At 36.5% G+C, this 20462-nt stretch overlaps 1 pseudogene; it reads right to left on the reverse strand.

Moving 5' to 3' along the window:
- Positions 1 to 2590, reverse strand: part of LOC137772240 (small ribosomal subunit protein uS2-like) — a 35015-nt pseudogene extending 32425 nt beyond the window's left edge.
- Positions 2591 to 20462: the final 17872 nt, after the last annotated feature.

Genomic DNA, 20462 nt, shown 5'->3' on the forward strand with positions numbered 1-20462 from the left:
CATGACCCTGTCAGCCACACAGCTCAGAAGAAAAGGGAGAGAAAAAGAAAGAAAGAAAGAAAGAGAGAAAGAGAGAAAGAAAGCAAGCAAGCAAGAAAGAAAGAAAGGAAGGAAGGAAGGAAGGAAGGAAGGAAGGAAGGAAGGAAGGAAAGAAGGAAGGAGGGAAGGAAGGAAAAGTTATTAACATAAAAAATAAAAAATAATTATTAAAAATAAAAAAATTAAAAATAATAAAAAAAAAGAAAGAAAAGAACATCCTAACCAAAAAAGAAGTCCACCAATGATAACAGGTGCTAAAATCTATACTAAAAAAATAAAAATAAAACAGACAGACAGAACCCTAGGACAAATGGTAAAAGCAAAGTTATACAGATAAAATCACACAAAGAGGCATACACATACACAGTCACAAAAAGAGAAAAAGGAAAAATTATATATATATATATCTATATATAAAAAAAAAAGAGGAAGAGATCAACCAAATCAATAAACAAATCTACCAATGATAATAAACTCTAAATACTAAACTAGACAAACATAAAACCAGAAACAAATTAGATGCAGAAAGCAAACCCCAAGTCTACAGTTGCTCTGAAAGTCCACCGCCTCAATTTTCGGATGATTCGTTGTCTATTCAGGTGTTCCACAGATGCAGGGTACAACAAGTTGATTGTGGGGATTTAATCTGCTGCTCCTGAGGCTGCACGGAGAGATTTCCCTTTCTCTTCTTTGTTTGCACAGCTCCCGGGGTTCAGCTTTGGATTTGGACCCGCCTCTGCGTGTAGGTCGCCTGAGGGCGTCTGTTCTTTGCTCAGACAGGACGGGGTTAAAGGAGCAGCTGATTAGGGGCTCTGGCTCACTCAGGCCGCGGGGAGGGAGGGGTACGGAATGCGGGGCGAGCCTGCGGCAGTGGAGGCCAGCACAACGTTGCAACAGCCTGAGGCGCGCCGTGTGTTCTCCCGGGGAATTGTCCCTGGATCACGGGACCCTGGCAGTGGCAGGCTGCACAGGCTCCCGCGAAGGGAGGTGTGGATAGTGACCTGTGCTTGCACACAGGCTTCTCGGTGGCTGCAGCAGCAGCCTTAGCATTTCATGCCCATCTCTGGTGTCCGCGCTGATAGCCCCAGCTCACAACCATCTCTGGAGCTCGTTTAGGCAGTGCTCTGAATCCCCTCTCCTTGTGCACCCCGAAACAATGGTCTCTTGCCTCTTAGGCAGATTCAGACTTTTTCCCGGACTCCCTCTCAGCTAGCTGTGGCGTACTATCCCCCTTCAGGCTGTGTTCACGCAGCCAACCCCAGTCCTCTCCCTGGGATCTAGCCTCCGAAGCCCGAGCCTCAGCTCCCAGCCCCCACCCGTCCTGGCGGGTGAGCAGACAAGCCTCTTGGGCTGGTGAGTGCTGGTCATCACCGATCCTCTGTGCGGGAATCTCTCTGCTTTGCCCTCTGCACCATTGTTGCTGCGCTCTCCGCTCTCCTCCGTGGCTCCAAAGCTTCCCCCCGCTGCCATCTCCCGTCTCCGCCAGTGAAGGGGCTTCCTAGTGTGTGGAGACTTTTCCTCCTTCACAGCTCCCTCCCAGAGGTGCAGATCCCTTCCCTATTCTTTTGTCTCTGTTTTTTCTTTTTTTTCTTTTGCCCTACCCAGGTACTTGGGGGAGTTTCTTGCCTTTTGGGAAGTCTGATGTCTTCTGCCAGCATTCAGTAGGTGTTCTATAGGAGTTGTTCCACATGTAGATGTATTTCTGATGTATTTGTGGGGAGGAAGGTGATCTCCACATCTTACTCCTCCACCATCTTGAAGGTCTCCTCCCAACTTATTGTTCAGGCATGTCTTTTTATGTTGATGCAGAAGTGATATAGAAAAATCCAAATGCAAGCCCTTTTAAAAGTGTCTGTCTACTTTATGTCTGCAGACCTATCACTTGCCAAGGTAAGTGGCCAATTTCAGGAGCAATAGGAAGGGAAACATGCATAAGCTCTCGATAGGAAAAAAGTCCTCAATTATATGCAAAGGGATGGTTCCAGAAAGGGATGAAAAATTGCTTCTATCAATTAACTCTACTACGTTCTGCTACATTCTTGCTACTACATTGGTTTTGCAGCTTGATTTTCTTCATAGCACTTACTGCTACCTTGTATTATCTTTTCATATTTATATGTGGTTTTCTGCATTTCCAACTGTAACGAAAGCTCCATGAAGGGAGGGAATTGTCTTCCTTATCGTTATAACTCTAGTGCACAGAAAAGTAATTGTTTTATATTAAACACTAAGTGAACATTTGTTCAACAAGGGAAATAGTAAATTCATTCTGCTAATACATGGTAACATTCACAAAACACATCTTTAACTTAGGTTTGGATTTTGACACCAGGTATATAAACCATAACTAAAGGCTGGCTCTGTTCCTAATCTCTGACAGGAAAAGTGACAGTTCAAAGACAAATTAGTTGTAGATAAGGGCAAAAAGATAAAAGAGAAGCATAAATTAAGAAGACAAATTAAATAGCTTACCTTCACCTATTTCTCTTGGACTTTTCTGTAGCCTCTCATACTGTGGACACAACTGCCTCATGGACACTCTTTTGTCCATTATCACTGGGGATACCTCACTCTCTTGATCTTCTTAGGTGTCTGCCCACTTATTCATTGGCTCCTCACCCTACTCACTTTCACAATAGTCTCTGCTCTGATTTTCTTTGTACCTTCTTTTTGGTGACTGCATTCATACACATAGTTTAGCTATGCTTTTCATAACACATTTATTAATTTTCCATCTAATAACACATTTTTATTCCTGAATCCCGGGCATTCACTTCTGACAGAAAGCTGGTTAGCTGCACCCGCAAAAAAACCCGCCTGCACCCTAAGTTTCAAGGCCAAGCTTGTCTCAATTCCACAGTTCTTTATAATGGTCATTATTTCCCTAGCTTTCCGCCTTCACCCACATGGCCCCTCATTTACACCAACAGTACATCAATCACTGAGCTCTGCAAATTCCAGCACTGCCATATCTTTGATGGTTGTTTCCTTCTTACAATTTGTTCTGCCTCCTCAGTTAAAATCTCTCATATACACAACAAAATGGTGCCCTAATTGTCAGACTTCTTCCCTCACTCTCAGATCCAGCATTTCTTAAGCACAACTCCAGTCTTGAGACTTCAGATTACAAAACACTGAAAGCTTCCTAATCTTTAGTGAGAACATAACAAACTTCTCAAACTGTCATTTAAATCCCTCTGGAATCTCCCTTCTTGTTTCTCTCTGACTACCTCTACTATCTTTATTCGGAAGGGAGTAAGAAAGGAAGTTTCCAGTTTGTGATAGTGTTCCTTTCTTAACGAGGTGCTAGTTATGCATGTGTTAAGTTTGGACAATGCGCCCATCTGTACATCTATGCAGTGTGCACTCTTCATATGTACATTACATATGTACATTACACTCCATTAAATGGTTAAATTAAGAGTGATCATAGAGAAGATGAAAGGGAATGTGCTAGTTAAGGCATTTCTAGCTTCTTATATTGCTCAGAAAGAGACTAAAACTATGGTTTATATATTTAGCTCTAATTAAGACACTCATGCCTTTTACATATTTTATATTTATTCCTTAAGAAAAAGGAAGAAAATGTGTAAGTTCCAAAATGCTGTGCTCACTTCAAATGAGCAAAAACTACAGTTTGATGAAATAGCTGCTCACCTTTTTCTGTCATATTTACATGATGTTTTAACCCTTTTTAGTTGTGTACCTACTAAGAATGTTGTATCTGCACTTAAAATATCTTAAATAAATCAAAACATGAGAACACTTTAACATACCAGAATACTTCTCAACATCTATCTGAAGAATCAATCATAGCTCAGTTTCCTGATACGTATCAGTAATTTTAACCTCTAGTTAAAAGAATCAACCTTGACTTGAGTTTCCTCCATAGTCAATTATTTATTGGGTAATACCCTATGAAACATCTTTATTGTGGAAATCTTACTTACCCAGAGGTTACCCAAGCTATCAGTATTTACTGCAATTTTCTGTTACTTTATAATTTTTTTAAAAAAATAGCACATTTAATTCTCATAACAACTTTGCCAGGAAAGGTTCACATTTCACATTGATTTAATCATTTGTGGATAATGAACCTAAAACACAGAGAAGTGAGGCAACTTAGACTCATAGGACCTGAGAGGTATGAAATCCTAACTCTTTCTGCCACAGCCATTACCTAACAGATTAGAAAAAAAAAATTTATTATTGAATACATAAATGAACACATGAATTAATAAATGAACAGCAATAAACATTAGTCCTGATTAAATCTGGAAGGACTCAACAGATGTTCTAAAAACAGAGCCATCATGTTAAATGACTTTCTAGTGTTCATACAACTCTTTTAATAGCAGAGCTGAAGCAAGGTTAAAGTCTTCTGATCTCCATTGCCCATGATTGTTTCATAGCCAGTGGCTGATTTGCATCCAGATCATTGTGGGGAATTTGTACATTCATTTAAAGAGTTAAAGGTAAAATTAATTCTGCCATATGTTGATTTCCATTTTGTAGAAAGCTAGGAGTTAGGGTTATGGATGACTTACTCCCAGACAAATTGTATTTTTCTGCCATGACTCAAAAAACAAACTGTTATCTCTCCTAAACTAAAAGCTACCATTCTAACATTTCTCTCCTGGCTACCACATTGGTTCTTGAAGTACCATTCACATTATATAAGATGTATGCCTGCAGCACAAGAAAATTTAATGTGTGAATTTAAAATTTGTTTATAATATTTAGTATATGGTATAATAGCTTATAAGATACACATGTTCTGCAGCACAACACCACAGTTTTATTCTAGTTTGAATTCAGATTTTGCTTATAATATTTAAAATAGAGAACAACATGAAAAACTCTTCATAAGCATCTGATTTAAAACAATCTCAGTACATTTCTCCTTAATTTACTGGGTGCCTTCCATACGTCAATCACTGTTGAAGGAAATAGAGAAAACTTGCCCAAAAAAGTACCTGCCCACATATACACTATTTCCTACGGGAGAAAATTGCACAATAAACACACAAATATTTTTGATAATGCAGCGTGGTAGTGAGTTCTATAAAAGACATCAACTAAAGAAATGTGATGGATGATGTCTGATAGACTGGAAAGCAGCAAGCAGTGGTGAGACAGCTACGTGAATTACATCAGCAAGAGTATTCCAGGCAGGAGAATAAGAGGCTCTGAGATGGGAGTGAGATTGTTGTATTTGTTGTATTTGATTGTTGTATTTGAGGGTCAGGAAAAAAATGGATAATATGGTCAAGACATAGTAAGTGGGTAAAAGATGCATTATAGAATTTGTTGGGGTCTGATTATACAGGATGTTTTGGTAAGGAGTTTGCATTTTATCTTAATATTATTTAATTTATTTAATTCCTAATTTAATTAATTTTTATTTAAATTATTTCTTTTAATTATTTAATTGTTTAATGCCATTTAATATTAATTGCTAATCAGGTTGGAAGGATTTGTTGTTTTGGTGTGGGAAAGGGTGGCCGTTCCAAAGGTAAGCCTGCCCTTGGAAAGGGAGAAGGTTTTAAGATCCAGGGTAAATTACATTGTATAGAGTTTACAGTACATATCATCAGATGGCATTTGGTACTAGTGAATCTCAAGGTAAACAGTGACCTATAGATTCAAAACAATTGTACCAAACAGTATAAAATGAACATTTTATTATGTTATGTTGTACAACAGATGTTCAAATCCTGCTATAGGAACTGGGTAAGCCAAGACTGAGTAGTGCATGCTGTCTGTTTTCAACATCTGAGAGCAATGATATCTTGTTATTTTTCCTTAATCTATGCTTAAGATAGATCAATTAAGGGAAACTATACCTTAGGACTGTTATAGATCCAACTTTTTGATATGTGATGTGATAAGAAGAGTCAAGATTTGAATAAAAAGAATACGTGGTCCTTGGACAAAAATAATCATTGCTGCTCCCTGACTGATCTGACATTTCCTGTCTGCATTTCCAACCACATAGGCTTTGGATCCTGTCCAGGACATGCTGGACTCTATCACATTGACTCTATCCCTAATATCCCACGGCAATATGCAAAACAGAGAACATGTTTACATTGCTCAGTGCCAGCTGGCTGAGTTCACTCCTGGCACAGCAATCTGTGACTTTCTGGCCCGCTGTGAAAGAGAAGGGAGGGGTGAGTCAAAGTGATACCCACAGAAACAGTAATTCGATCTATTTGTTTTACTGTTTCTTTGCTAATGAAATAGCATATAACTTTCTTTCACTGTCATAAAGAGAAAAGAAAAAAATATATATATATATATCATGTATGTTGAATCATTCATCGAGAAAACAATCTGATGAGTCCTTCTATGTGTCAGAAACTGAGGCACATGATGATTTTACAACGTTGAACAAGATAGACAAATTGCATGACTGTATTTATGTCTATTAATAGAAAATACATTAATGATTATAAACATAAAAAGGTGTGAAGGTAATTTGAAAAGCAATCAGTTTCTATGTGCTCTTCATTCAGTTTAGCATTCTCCCTAGCATGTTTCACCACTCTTCTATCCCATCTTTTTTAGATGCTTATACTGCTTTAGACAACATGACAAGGCAAAGTCAGTGTGAAATAAAAGGATGTCTGTCCAATTTTTAATGCATGCCTAGTGACGACAGCAGCTGCTTCTATTGTTACAGCTGTTCTTAAAGATTTTTTTTAAATTGTATGCTAAACCTGATTAGAAAACATAGTACTAGTACTAGGGACTGGGGATGACCTCTGTTATGATTTCAACCCTCAAGAAGTTTGCTGCTTAAATGGAGGATTTATTAAAAGGTGCTAATAGAGGGTGTTTTAAAAGTTTATCCCTGGTACATTTTAAACAGGGCTACAATTTTTTGGTACTTTATTTTATCAAGCAGAGAAAATAGCCCTATGGTTTCACTGATGCAGTGGGTGCAGTAATGGGGTCATTTCTTTGTCCCAAGTTGTGCACAGGACTTAGTTCAAGGAACTAAGAGCCTCCTGCATCTCTCCCTTATCCCAAGGCCCCAACTTCTATGCCTGAATGAGTGCTAATGAGCCATTCAAATTGTTCCCAAACTCATGAGTTTTCCCCTGTTGCCTTAGGTCCCTCTTTATTTGGCACATAGGACTTAATTTTCTTTCATTTGGGATTAGATTTATATTTTGGTTATATTTTATCAGCATTTTGAAATTAAATAGCGGGAGCTGGGCAAGAGAGAAAATCATAAGGGATTGTCTACATTAGTTCATTCTGCTTTGTTGTCTTACTCAGAACTTACCCATGTGAAAACTCTGAGCCATGGACTTTCATATATAAAATTCTAATCATCATGTCAGATTTATAGCTGTCTGAAAGGAGCAAATAAATTGTTGATGTGAAGATTCTTAGAATATTATTAATTTTTATGTAAAAATGAGTTAATGTTAATAATTGCTATTAGTTACTATTATAATATCAGATTAACTCCTATCCTCCAGTAAGACTCAGAGGAAGTGGGAGTTAATAAATATCAGAGTTTGATCGAGATAACAATATCCTAATACATAAGAAAATTGAGTAGTGTTTTGGATAATCTGAATAAGAAAACATACATTGCCAAGGGGGGCATTCTTAATAAGGTAGGCTGCTTTTAACAGAAAGTCGGCAGGTTTTTTGTTAGTTTATCTGAATCTTTCTTATTACAAAATGATATAATTATCACCTAATTAGTATGTTTCTCATTAGAAAATAATTAATTTCTCTACATTCATTCAACAAAGCGTTTCTTAATCCACAATATAGTCTAGAAACTAGGTGTTCATTGCATTAATAGTGAGAATGTTATGGTACAAAACTGGATAAGGTAACTATTCTCTACATTACGGATTTAAAAATAAATAGAGAAATCTGGCAAATTCAAGTGTAATTTGAAAGAAAGAATAATAACTTTAGAATAGAGAAAATCAGAGGAAACTTGAATTAAATATGATGGTCAAGTAGGCAACACTGATGAGGTAAAAATATATCTGAGACCTGAAGCCTGAGAAGTAGGTGGGCAAGAGTGATGTCAAATAGGCAACTGGATACGAGGGTCTTGGATTCTGGGGGCAAGTCTGGTGGGAGATGTACATTTGTGTCTATGTAAAAGATGGGCAGTGGAGATTCTAGGTGTGGATGAGACAGCTCAGAGAGCAGGAGTATAGTCTGAGAGGGTACAATGGTCCAGGGCAGAGTTTTCAGGACCTGCTACATTTAAAGCCCAAGAAGAAGATGAGCCAGAGGACTAGGAAGACCAGAAGAGTGAGTCCTAGAAGACTTATGAAGAGACTAGTTCATGGGGAGAGTGGTGAATGACGGTGAAACTTGCTGACAGGACAGTTAAGAGGTGGTCCAATGACGGATTTGAGAAAAATGGATGTCTCTGATAACCTATGGAGGAACTGCTTAAATGAAGCCTTTAGTCTACGGTCATCTTTTTGAAAATCTAAATCTTTGCTTCATTAACAACATCCAAGCAGCTATCTAAGCCAATATTATCTCTCTGTACATTTATAACCAGTTTTAGACACCAAAGATAGCCACTCATTGTGATGCTTAGGATTTGAAAATTTTCTTTCAAGAGTAGCATATTGGAGGTTGAGTGTAGATTAAGCTGAGAGTTAAAATCCCCTGTGGGGCACAGTCTAAGGGGATACCCGTAGCTTCATGTGTTTACCTCCAGGAACTCTCCCTGCATCTTCCCAGGTCTTATAATACATAAAAAAATTTATAAGACTTCTCAGAAGATTTAGAACCTCTTAGATGTCTTGGAAGAATTAGGACTTCTTTGAAGGGAGTATATATTTGCTAATCCATGGCCATTGTGCACTTCTCTTAAATTTATGTCTTCATTTCCATTCTGATTGCTGTAGTCTGAGATCTGGTCTTGATCATCAATCATTTAGCCTAGTGCCACAGCCTCTGACTTTCTCTCCTTTCTCCTGATCTCTTTGCTCCCTCTAATCAACTTGGCCACACTGCTGGCTTCTACTACCTAAGTCACTAATCTGTATTACGTAATTTCTCAATCCAGAAAGTACCTTCAGGTCCTCAGCAACTACAGTATCAAGTCTAAATATGATTTGTTACAATCTGCCTCTAATCTACCCTTCTAGTTCATAATTGCTTACTTTCAGTCCCATTTACTGTTTTCCCCATTCACACCTAAGTACAAGTTAACAACTTTCACGTGAGGGACCTCAATTCATTTTGTTCTCTCAACTTGGAACGTCCAAAACAGAGTAAATTAATTTCTAGAAGACATTCACTTGCAGAGCAAGTTCATTATAAATCCGTTTTCACAGAGAATGCTCCTCCTCAATCACCAAATTTAATTGTCCAGGAACTGCTATTGTGCCATCTTGATAGCCTGAGGGAGATTCTCCACGAGTTTTAATTTATACAGTCTGCATTTATGTTAATGTTTATGAACTAACCTTTATAGGTTTAAAATTGAATTTCTATTGCATGAGCATTCCTTATTACTTATGTTCGCTTGTTCACTGAATCTCTCAAAAAAGTCCAACTGCCTTTGTATTTTACATATTAGCACAGAAAATATGTTTTATCCCTTTAAAAACCCAATAATATAACGGTAGCTAAATATAAATTAAAATAATTATTTGCTGGAAACTTACAATGTGGAAAGTACTATTCTAATCGCTTTGCATGAATAAACTCGTTTAAAACTTATAACAATATGTTCTATTATTATCCTCCTTTTACAAATGAGAACACTAAAGCACAGAGAAAAAGTATCTTGAGAAATATTATAAAAAATAACGAAATATTGAATCTTGGATTCCAATTCAGGTTACCTGGTTCCAAATTCTGCAAATGATGAATTCTCAAACATGACTTCCTCATCTATATTAGGAAAGAGGGAAATAATTTTTTTGAGAGAGAAATAGTTGTCTTTATATTCTCTTTTTTTTTAAAAGGACTCAAATGCATTTTGTATTAAATTATATACAATTTAGGGGTGCTTTAAAATAATGGCACAGAAGGACTGAGCCGGAGCCATCCAGGTAAGCTGCTCCCTGACCCTCGGCAACGGTGTGAGATCATAAACGTTTACCGTTTTTAGCATCTATGTTTTGGAGTGATTTGTTATGTACCTGTAGATAATTGAGAAACCTTGTCAAATGCAGATCCTCTTGACAATCCGCAGCTGAAGGCCTAGGATGCAGCGCTTTAACAAGATCCAGGTGATGCCAGTGGGCCTGCACGTGGTCCACGAGGAGGAGGAGGAGTCGGGCTCCTGCCCCCACTGCAATGAGAGGCAGTCATACAAAACAGTGCGGAGCCAGCAGCCTCAGAGCCGCAGGAGGGGTCAGAGCAGCCAGTCTGTGAGGACGGCGAGGACAGCCCAGCACAGAGGTGGTGACCAACCACGAGCACCAAGCCTGATGGGGGAAGGATGCATGGCGGACTCCTGAAGGTGCTGTCAGCCCGGAGCTTCCCGGTGAGTTCTGGTTCCATTTGATTCAGAGTTTGCTCAGTGGGTTCCGGAAGGTTCTGTGAGTTCTGGTTCCGTTTAAGTCTGCTTGCTCTGTGGGCTCCGGAAGGTTTTGTGAGTTTACTCAGTGGGTTCCAGAAGGTTCTGTAAGTTCTGTTTCCACTTAATTCAGAGTTTACTCTGTGGACTCTGGAAGGTTCTGTGAGTTCTGGTTCTGTTTAATTCGGAGTTTGCTCAGTGGGCTCTGGAAGGTTCTGTGAGTTCTGGTTCCACTTAATTCTCCAAAGTCACCTTATATTCTGGACATATTTCTTCTTTCTGATGCTCCGTTAAAAGCTAGGTTGATTTCCTTAAATACACATTATTTTCAGAAGAATTTAATAAACAAGCACAGGCATGCTAATTAAAACAATTATATGTATTTATTTTACATATATATTAAATTAGCAAATATTTTGAAATGGACCATCCGGTTTGGCTAGGCTCTACTCCTTCCTCTCTGAGCTGGGTTAGGTGCCCCTCTTGTGGTTTCCCAGTGTAAACTTGTACCACAGCTCTTCCGCAGTTTTCTTATGTGGGGTTTACGGGTTCGATTACTTGTATCAACAGACCTCTTTGCTTCCTAGCAAAGCAAATTATTCTGAACAAGTTAAGCCAAGGGAGTTTATTGACCAAACATCAGGATTTTACAGTATCAAGGAGAAGACAGGAGAGACCAGCTTGGGAATGGACTGGAATAAAGGCTGTTACAGAAAACTGGGAGGCAAGACTAGAAATAAAAGGAAAAAAAAGTCTTGTAGCCAGAGAATCAGGGCAGTGCCCCCTACTAGAATGAATATACCCAACCCTTTATAGATGTTCTATACTCTGTTCAATATTCAAATTCCTGGGAGGGAGTGTCCGATTAACTTACCTTGGTATACCTGCCCATAAGTTGGGTAGGGTAGGGCAGGGCATGTATTACGCCAAGTATACATGGGATGCCTGTATATTTGCTTATCTCCACCCTGTTTATCTCATGAGAATGCAATAAGCCTCCAGAAAGGTATCAGTGAGTGTTAGGAAGGGAGGAGGGAAATGAGAGCAAGTATTAACTGGTTTGTATGTTCTTTGAGGTCCACTTTAAAAAAAGAAAACAACTTCTTAGCATAATGTTGTCACATAGCTGCTGCTAAATGTTTTTTTGACTCACACTGTGTGTAGTAAATTAAATTACCACATTTTGACCTTATTCTGCTACCCATAAAAACATTCATCTCCCTTTCATTCTTCCTTCTCCTCTTCTCCCTATGCTAATAAATGAAGAAAAGGAAAAAGCACAGTATACAAACATGTACTTTGGGGCTTAATATATGCAAGTTTCAGCAGATGCAGTGGTGAATAAGGCAAGATGTCTTCCCAGCAGGAGTTAACAGCCGAGCCTGAAAGACATAGGAAAATGCCTGGGATCAGCTGACATGATTTAGAGTAAAGGCTTGTAATATGCAGACTGATGCTCATCACAATATCAACTCTGATAATCAAAACCTAAAAAGAGCCTAACACTTCAACCACTGAAGAATAATTCTACATTTTTTGACAAATTTAATCAATACAGTATTGTTTGGAAACGTAAAATATAAATGTATAATATAACCCACAAAACAACATGAAAACAATTTATAATTTATATGTATGAAAAATGGAATATAGAATAGTGCAGGCACTGTAATTTTAACTGTGTAAAATATGCACACATAAAGATATGAACAAGGAGTTTGAGAACCCAGAGAAATAAAAAATAACCGATGCTAAAATAATGTTTTATTTTTAACTTATTTTAATTCAGTTATAATACTATTATAAAATAAATACAATTTATAGAAATAAGGTGGGCTATTTAATCAGTTTTGCAATTATTCAACAAAAATAAAACATGCTAAAATTGCTCTGTTGCCTGTTGAGGTGATTGGCTTCCATTCTCTAACTTAGCCTATTTGTAGCTTAGGTTTTGTTGTAAATGTCAGGAGAGATTTGTTTTTGTGTTATTGTTTACTTCTGCCTCTTCAGTTCTCAATAGCTTTGTTCTGTAGTTGTATCTACAGGTTTTCAGCCAGCCAAAAGGGGGAAAATAAAAGTATTGACTGTGAAATAAATACTAGTTAGAATAAATGCTTCTCCCGACTCTTTCTCGTGCTCTGCTTCTTACTGCTCTCAACCTTTTCTGGGAGTTGCAAGTGCTTTAAACTTTTTATTTAACATGAACACCCCCTTTCTTTTCATCTCTATTTCAGTTGAATTTTCCAAACTATGAAGGTTCTAATCTTTTTTTATTCAAATAAGAGAAGTGTCCTTTTTGTCACATGACCACTGTTAATACCTTAGTTCAGGCCTTGATATCTCCACCTGATCTTAAGTAGCCCTTTAACTGGATTTGCCCACCTGTTTCTTTTCCATTCCTAAACTTCATACTGACTGCTGCCGCATCATCCTGGCAGGAACCTAATGATGCCATACTCCTCCATTAAAAGTGTTTAAGTGGTTCCCCATGAATTATTTAATAATAGACACACTCTTGGCCAAATATTGGAATTTCCTTCCTCTCAAGTATTATCTTCCCTGTATGCACTCCTCTGTAACCAAGTCAAATTGTTTGATATACTGTTTCTTGATCATAATTCTAACTCGCCACACCTCCGTGTCTTCGCTTATATTGTTTCATTCATGCTGTTCTCATTGCTGCCATAATCCGTCAAACTTCTTCCTATCCTTCAAAGTCCATCTCAGAAAATATCCTTCCAAGATACCTTTTCTTATCATTCCAAAGAGATTTGCTCTCAACCCTTTCATTCAACACACGTTTCTGCTCGTTCCCCTTTTATAATATTTAATCTGCTTTGTGTTGGAATAATTTGTGTAAGTAAAATCAGACGTCATCATCTCTCTGAGGACAAGGACTACCCATTTCTCCTCTTGCGTCCACCATCAGCATCTATCTCAGTCTGCTGCCCTGTGTGTTAGCTTAAAGACCAACTCCAAAGCTTGATTTAAAGCTTAATTGGCTTAATTATTTTCCTAGTTTAGAGGGAATATTCAAGAGTACATAACAAAACACAAACATACAGAAGGAGGACAAAAACAGAAAGAAGGAAAAAAACAAGGGTAGAGCAGTGTATCTATTAGTATTCCACAGCTAAGTGAAACTTGGATAAATATAAAGAAAAAGGGATACCTTACTTATTTTTTTTTTTTTTAATTTTATTTATTTATTTATTTATTTATTTATGGCTGTGTTGGGTCTTCGTTTCCTTGTGAGGGCTTTCTCCAGTTGCGGCAACCGGGGGCCACTCTTCATCGAGGTGCGCGGGCCTCTCACTATCGCGGCCTCTCTTGTTGCGGAGCACAGGCTCCAGACCTTCCCAGACCAGGGTTCGAACCCGTGTCCCCTGCATTGGCAGGCAGATTCTCAACCACTGCGCCACCAGGGAAGCCCCCTTACTTATTTATTTAGTACTTCAGGCCAAACAGGTAAGGTTAGTATGTTAAGGACTACTTTAGTGACATGGGTGTCTTATTTTTTGTAGGGTCATAAGACACCCTGCCTGGCACTCTTCCCATCAGTCCTGGGTTCTCTAACCATCTGTCTTCCTATTTCCACATGTCAGAGCTCTCTTTGCACGGCATCCTACACTGTAGTCAAAGATTACAGTTGCACTTTATGAAAATAGGTCTTCACCATTTTGTCCAGTCAGAAGTCCTCTAACTAGAATTTTAATTTACCTCTAAATGTTCTCTTTTTGCTTTAGATTGAAAGAAATTTGAGAACACGAACTATATAGATAACTGTATTCTCTTCCAGCTCCTATCAAAATACTTGTCATGGCAAACGTTTAATATTTATCAAATAGAATTATGTATATTTAAAGCTAGAGGGAATGTGTATCTCAAAAATATAATAAATTGCAGACAAGTTTGAGAAAATAGGGAGTGTAGATTTCCTGGAGTCACTTGGTCAGTCAATAGAGAATTGGTATTGAGACCCCATGTACTCTTTCCCAGTCTAAAACTCGTTATTGGCGCTGTCAACTGGCCTCAGATTTACTGCTTTGATTCAGAATCTTATTTTCCTTTTGTAACTTCTTTATTTTTTCCTCTTTTATTCCAATGCCTGAGGATTTCTGAATAGCTAACCAGTGCTAAAGTGCCCTTTGTAATAAATGCAACAAATGGTGGTAATATCACAAATAAATTTTTCCAAAATGCACACATTTCCAATCAACTTAGAACTTAATTGCAATATTTTTCTCCTTTGTAATATTCTAGAAAAAGATGCTTAATTTCAGCATCTAGCCTCATCTTTCTCTTAATTTAATAGATAGGGGGTTTGGATTTTGTTCTGTCATAGTTAATTCCATTTGCTATAGTTTTTGTTTGCCAATTATGCATTTGTTTTTTATTTTGCTGTGTTCTTTAAGGGTTTTACAGGAAAAAAGAAGTCTTAAGAAACTCAGTTTAATGAGCCTCTCTTGAAATACAGACAGGGAGCATAGGTACAAACTCAACCAAGACTTGTCAATGAATCACTGCAGAGCCTAAATCCCTCTGTTGGCTTTACTTATGTTTACTTCGTTTTTTAAATTCCAGAGAATTAAATCACTCTAAGAAAAACAAACAAGAAATGACATGCCCCACTCAAGGCTTTTCAAGAAAATAAGTTGCTAGCCTCGGTTACAGGGATCTTTGGCATATGTCCTGTTTAATACAAATTTGATTCAACAAAAATTTTCAAATGGGATATTTGCATTAAAATCAAAGATGTGCATATAAAATAATTTTAAAATTTCCAAATGGTAGATCAGAATGTCTGGTCTGATGATCTGAGAGCTACATTTTATCCAATGTGATGTCACCAAAAATAGCAAAATTAATGTAAATATTGCTGTTTGCATCCTCATAGGACCCATACATTTATTGTTAACATATAGACATTTTGGCTAAAAGAAAGGAAGGCTGAGAAAAGAAAAGGAATGGAACAAACTAAACTTAATTGAGTACCTACTTTGGATAATGTATTTTATTAGAAATCTTCATATATTATATTTAATCTTTCAACAACCCTTTAAAATAAGCGTTTTTATCTGCTTTACAGAAGAAGAATCAGAACAGCAGTCAGATAAAGCAACTTTCCCAAGTTCAGACAGCTAATAAGTAGTAAAGGAATTTGAACCTGGGATGTGTAACCTCTTCACTTTTTCTGCTATATTGTTAACCTCAGAAAGGGACCAGAAATTAACTCACATTTGTTTTGTATCTACTGTGCATTCCCCAAATATGTGCTGCGTCTATTATTATATTTTTGATCCCGTGTCAACATTTTATGAATAAGTATCATTATACCCATTTTTACAAAGAGGAAAGAAATCAGTAGAGGTTAAGTCTGTTTCCCCAGTACCAATCCACAAACCAAGGAATAGTTTGTGATAATGTTTTCTACAGTCCAAAATCATAAGAACCTGAAGGAATGAGAAAACAGGGAATAAAATAGTGACTTTTCCATGAATCATTTTCTTGTTTCTTTCTTAATTTAAAGCTTGCTAATTTATTTTGATATTGCATATTTCTTGTGTTTTGTGTGTTCAGATGTAAAAGATGGTAGTTGAATGGTTTTTTAGTTTATTTGTTTTAATGTCAAATTTTGTAGTTAGTAATCTCAATTTTTGTCATTGGTGCTTAATTTCACTATCCTACACAACACAAACTTTCAGGAATCCAGAAGTATTTTAGATTACTATGTTTAGTATATTGTTTAACTTATATTTTTACAGCTAGTACTAGATGAAGTTGGGACACAAATCAGATCAAAATCTGTTCTCTCCTTACTACAGTGTAATTCTATTGATTATTTGGAGACACACCAGTATAACACTCCTCCCATCATGGATTGTGTGCTATTTTTCACGCAGAGAGATAAGAAATCAGAGGGATTTCCTTACCTACAGAGTTTTGGTGTTATCTTGCATGCCTTTGCTGCTAGATTATCACATTTTGGCAGATGGCAGATTGTTGTCAAAAAGCACAGAAATAAACAGATTAGTGGGGTAGTATTGGTGGAAATTTGTATGTAAGTGAGATGACGTGTAATCGTTTTAATAAAGATGCATTCGTGGCTCATCCCATTTCATAATTTACAGACCCAGCTGTGTTCCTCCATAGGTCTTCTGCATAATTAAATGGGTAAGCCGTATATTGAGGCAGCTGAATTTCTGCATGATTTTCCGATCAAACTGCATATTTTATTCCTTAATTTCCAAAGACAGGTACTTTTTCTAATCAGGCTGAATTTTTAACTAATCAAGATAAGTATTTTGAAGACCTGTGCTTATCCTTTCATTGTACTCTCTTGTTTAATTCTTTTTTTTTAAACTCAAGTTATGTATGTATGTATGTATGTATTGGCCTTGCAGCATGCAGGATCTTAGTTCCCTGACTAGGGATGGAACCTGTGCCCCCTGCAGTGGAAGTGAGGAGTCTTAACCACTGGACCACCAGGGAAGTCCCTTGTTTAATTCTTAAACTTACTGCTTTCATTTTCTGTTTCCTTTAATTAGAAAGTAGTTCTTCCATAAATTTAATCAACTACCCACTATATCTATACTCATATACATCTGTTGCATTCCTTGGTGTTATACTCACAAGAATATTTGAGGAGACAAATTTAGACTTAGTTACTTTGAAGTTATGTGATCATGTTCTCTGATGGAGAAGCAGGGGAAATAGCAGGATAGAAAGGATGCTTATAACAAGAAAATGATTCATGGAAAAGTCACTATTTTAAGAGTATACATTGAAGCCTACTTCAGTGTATGATAAAAGAGTTACCTAATAGCAAATCACTTCCTTTTTGTCTTTTTATATCTCAGTGCATTTGAAATCTGGAAATAATATTATTTAACCTCATAAAATGGTGGTGAGATTTAAATGAAATTATTCATGCAAATAAACAGTCACTAGCACACTGTAAGCACTTAATATTCACTAACATAAGTATTCTATGAATATCCAATAAGCAACAATGTATGAACATATCAGACCATTATATGTATATTTATTTATGAATATAGCTTGAAATATTACATAAAGATATAGACAATATATAGCATAGAAAATATTTTAAGATAATAGTAAAAAAGAAATAAATACCAGAAATTATTGATTAATATCTATATTTTAATAATTTCCTTCAATTCACTTTTTTTGTCAGATCTCATTTAACTGTCATTCTTTTTACTTTGATGTTTGGTTGATATAAATGAAATCATACAGTATTTGTATTTTTATGTGGAATCTAGAAAAGTCTAATTTACAGAAGCAGAGAGTAGAATGGTAGTTGCCAGGGGCTGGGGGGTGGGGAAAATGGGGAGATACTGGTCAAAGCATACAAACTTTCAGTTATAAGATGAATAAGTTCTTGAGTGTAATGTACAGCATAGTGACTATACTTAATGATATTGTATTATATACTTGAAATTTGCTAAGAGAAGAGACCCTAAGTGTTCTTGCCACAAAAAAAGCAAAAAAGTATCTGTGAGGTGATGGATGTATTAATTAGCTTGATTGTGGAGATCATTTCACAATGCATACATATATCAAATCATCACTTTGTACATCATAAATATACACAATTTTTATTTGTTAGTTATACCTCAATAAAGCTGGGGATAAAAAAGAAAAGTTTATAAATGTAATAGAAAAATATGTTAGTGATGTAATTATTGTGCTTGCATTACAAATATTATCCTTAATTTGTGATTACTTTTCAGAGAACCAAAGTAACTTTTAAAAACACTTTTATATTTTGTGTTTTGTTTCATCTAGGTAATATGCTTCACATTTTTTTACTTGGGAATATATATATTTCAATGAGCCTTGAACTCTCTGTGAGTGGCATTTTGAACTCCCACGTGACACTTTATGACAAGTTTCAGATCGAAAAGTGCAAATTTGATAGTCTTCTTGTTTGGGGCTGTGTCCAAAAAACAGCATGCCTGGTTGATGAGAACAGTAGTTTGACCAGAGTGGGGGTAACACAAACTCCAAAAGGTTTGTCAACAAATGGTAGGCTTGATTTGAGACAGAGAGTTAGAGGATGAAAACCCATGGCATGGCCAATAAAAAGCAGCAGACTCAGTAGAAAATGAATACTAGCCTGAGGCTATATATTCAGAGCCATCACTGTCAAAATCCCAATGATGTTATCAGCAGAAATAGGCAAAACCATTCTAAAATTCATACTGAATTTCAAGGGACACTGAATAGGCAAAAAGAATCTTAAAAAATAAGAAGAAATTTGGAGGCTTCACACTTCCCAATTTCAAAACATTACAAAGCTACAGTAATCAAAGTAGTGTGGATCTAATAATTGATAAACAGAACAGAATAGAGAGCCCAGAAATAAACCCTCACTTATATGGTCAAATGATCTGCAACAAGGGTGCCAACACTCTCAATGGGGAAAAGCAACTCTCTTCAACAAATGATGCTGGGAAAGCAGACACCCACTTGCAAAATAATGAAGTTGGAGTCTTATCTTACACTATGCTCAAAAGTTAACTCAAAATATGTTAAAGACCTAAACATAAGACCTAAAATTATAAAATTCATAGAAGAAAGCACGTGGGAAAGCTTCATGACATTGGATTTGGTAATGACTTCTTGGATGTGACACTAAAAGCACAGTAAACAAAAGCACATATAGACAAATGAGACTACATCAAACTTAAAAATTTCTGTGCATCAAAGAAAATAAGCAACAGACCGAAAAGGCAACCTACAGAATAGGAGAAAACATTTGTAAATCTGTATATCTTATACAAAGTTTAATTCCAGAATACATAAAGAACTCCTACAAGTCAACAACAAAAAACAAACCAATCAAAAATGGACAAAGGATATGGGCAGATATTTATCCAGAAAAGTTATACAAGTGGTCAACATACATATGAAAAAATGCTTAGTTTCACTATTCATTAGAGAAAAGCAAATCAAAGTTACAATAAATATAATATCACCTCATACTCATTAGGATGGCCACTATTAATAAAACAGAAAATAATAAGTGTTGGTGAAGAAGTAGAGAAGTTGGAACACTTATACATGGTAGTTCCTCAAAAAATTAAAAATAGAATGACCATATGATCCAACAACTTCACTTCTCCAAATAGTTCCAAAAGAATTAAAAGCAGGAACTTGAAGAGATATTTGCTTTCTCATGTTCACTGCAGCATTATTCACAAATACTAAGAAGTGGAAATAACCGAAATGTCTGTCAATGAATGTGTGGATAAAGAAAATGTGGTCTATACAAACAATGGAATATTGTTGGGTTTAAAAATGAAAGAAATCCTGTCACCTGCTATAACTAGATGAAACTTGAGGACATTATGCTGAGTAAAATAAGCTAGTCACAGAAAGACAAATACTATATGATTCCACGTATATGAGGTACCAAAAGTAGTCAAACTCATAGAAATGGAAAGTAGAATGGTGGTGGCCAGGGGCTAGGAGAAGGAAGAAAGAAGGAGTTGATGTTTCATGGGTATACCGTTTCAGTTTTGCAAGATGAGAAAGTTCTAGGGATCTGTTTCACAACAGTGTGAATATACTATTGAACCATATGCTTAAAAAATGGTTAATGTGGTAAATTTTATGTTGTATATTCACCACAAATAGAAATAAAGTAAAATAAAATAAAGTGAAGAGGACAAGCAATTTTAAGTACCTGGGTTAGTTAAACAATATTGCTTGAGTACTTAGGATATACTGTCCCAATATGCTAAGCATCTTAAATTTAATTAACAGTTATAAAAATTACTATGATATATATTAATATTCTCATGTTTCCAGAAGGTAAAATTGGGCCCAGTAAGATTAAATGACTAGCCAATTGACATAT

Source organism: Eschrichtius robustus, chromosome 11 (genome assembly GCF_028021215.1).
Source record: "Eschrichtius robustus isolate mEscRob2 chromosome 11, mEscRob2.pri, whole genome shotgun sequence".
Lineage (NCBI taxonomy): Eukaryota > Metazoa > Chordata > Mammalia > Artiodactyla > Eschrichtiidae > Eschrichtius > Eschrichtius robustus.